The 2,356-nt window shown below is 37.7% G+C and overlaps 1 long non-coding RNA gene across 1 annotated transcript; it reads left to right on the top strand.

Annotated features, from left to right (window-relative positions):
- The first annotated feature begins 6 nt into the window (after positions 1–6).
- On the top strand, positions 7–1,344 carry LOC122058286. Its single transcript, XR_006133716.1, has 2 exons — positions 7–587; positions 788–1,344. It is a non-coding gene; the product is annotated as an uncharacterized LOC122058286 (long non-coding RNA).
- The last annotated feature ends 1,012 nt before the right edge of the window (positions 1,345–2,356 follow it).

The raw sequence follows: 2,356 nt of genomic DNA, 5'->3' as shown, positions 1-2,356 counted from the left end.
AAAAAAAAAATCTGCATTTTTGTTTCAGATCATATTGGAAATGCAAATTAAAAAAAAAAAAAAAATCTGCATTTTTAGCTTATTAAAAATAGGTCAATGCTGCATCAGAGATTTCTCATATTTATGTTGTTCGAGTGGGAGGACAACTTTGTCCGGGTCCTGTATATAGCAGAAATTGCAGAAGTTTCCTTTAGTACCTGTGTTCTTTGGGGGCCTAGTGGAACAATTATTAAAGCTTGAAAAGAGCAAGTAAAGTTGTACACAGAGGATTATAATATAAACAACATCCTAGGAAAAACTCAGGAGTTGTAGTTTGGTAAACATTGCGAATCAGATAAACATGGATATTTTATTGAGCGTTATGTTAAATAGGAATATCAACATAGCTGCCTGGTTTTAAATAGTTTTGTATATTGTGATGGTGCTTCTTTTTCCATCATTTGACTGAATGAAAGCCTTTTTCAGGTCTTATCCCCAGACATGAGCCTAGCCACAGTTAAAGCTTATATATGGAAGAAACCTGATGATTTGGTCCTTAATTACAGACTAATGCAAGGACGATGATTCTGTAGGACAGCTACAAGTAGGTGAGTGCAGCCTGATTGATCCTATCTGAGACTTGAGTTTCTTGACAAACAGGACTTTAATCTCAAAATCCCTGTGGATTTAGTTGAGTTTGGATATTTTAGATTCTTGATATGGTAAAAAAGAAACCTGAGAAGTTGGGTTAGTGTGAACTTTTTGCATTTGACATTCTAAATGTGTTTTTTCTCTGCTTCCGGTGTAGATGCTTGTGGGAATGAGCATTCTGGTCAGTGGAGATTGTAGGGGCCATCTACTACTGTGTAAAATACAAACTGTAATTGATTCTTCGGGGGTGCTGGCCATGATCGTAAACGGTTTATTGGTACCATGTAAATCTGGAAAGCTGATCACTCGAGATGAAGCTTTGGATAGTCTCCAAAATTTGCAGAGGGTATGGGGCTAGTTTATTGTTTTGACGAGTGATCTTCCACGTTTCAAGTTTTGTTTCTCACGCATGCAGATGGGCGGCCATTGCTTTGGACAAGTTGTACGATGAGTTTGTCAGCTTGAAGCAAAATGTCTCGGAGTTCGTAAAAGAGAAAGAGGAGGTTGGCAGACATGGAGAATTTCAAGAATCCCCACCAGGAGAAGATGAATTAGGAACAATATGGTTTGAGAGCATTGTAGAAGTGAATGTGGGGTGTGCCTAATGGGAAAACTCTTGTTTATGAGGTAATTAAGCCATGGAAATAAGACAGTTCCATCTGTGTCAAACTTGTCATTCAATATATATCAGTGTATATTTATTTCTTTTTTGTATCGTTGTGTTCATGTTTTCTTTTGTGGAATGTTGAAGTAGTTGTGATTCAGATGATCAGAAGTTTTGCTTTAGTATGTACTCAGATATGTTCTGAAGGGGATAATTTTGGATTGGAGTATACTCTTCAGTTATTAAATTTCAGCCAAGCTCGTTAAAGCTGAACCAACTCTGCAGCTCAAATTGTGAACTTGTGATGTGGGCCACATTAGTACCAAGCCGATCGTAGTCTGATGGTAAGTGGAGAGAAGATGGGATGACCGGTTCAGTCTGAATAGTAAGCCCACCCAGACCCACCCCAGACTTCAAATAGAGCTAGCTCTAATAGTCTAGTTGGAGGAGTTGTGGACTTTTAAAGTAATGGGGAATAATAATTACATTAGTTGGCTTAGGTTAGGCGGTGCTTTTGTTGATAGAGACCATGGATATGAACAGGGAATCTTCTCCTCCCAGATGATCTGATAAGGATGGGTGTGAGTTGTGAGTTGTGAATTGTGAGTCTGACACACACATGGTATCATTGATGACACCATTTGGCTTTCCACCCACTTTTCTGCTCTTTCTAGCATATTCTCTTATTGACAACCACAAATATATGAAATATATCCTTAGTTGTGGGATCATCTAGAGGTATATTTCATATATCCTAATGAACCTAAGGGGTAGTGCAGTTGGTGAGCAATGAACTTGGTACGAGTAAAAAATTTAGATATTCTGAGTTCAATTCTCACTAGGCATACCTTGGGCCACTCACATGGGGGTATTTAGTGCTCGTCAATACTTTCAGTGAAAGTTTGCTTTTAATGAAAGTGGAATGGTTCTCATACCTGTTGTTAGCCAAAAAAAAAAAAAAGTGTGACCATCCATCTCTTTTCTTGATAAAAAAATCTCTCTCTCTCTCTCTCTCATGTGTCCCGTGTAAAAATGGCATTTTGGAAAATATTACTCACCCTAATATGAGTATAAATGGTAGTTTGAAAAAAAAAAAAAGATTTTGGCCAAGTTATGTGCATC

This window comes from Macadamia integrifolia, chromosome 12 (genome assembly GCF_013358625.1).
Source record: "Macadamia integrifolia cultivar HAES 741 chromosome 12, SCU_Mint_v3, whole genome shotgun sequence".
Lineage (NCBI taxonomy): Eukaryota > Viridiplantae > Streptophyta > Magnoliopsida > Proteales > Proteaceae > Macadamia > Macadamia integrifolia.
This window is presented reverse-complemented; position numbering and strand designations above follow the sequence as displayed.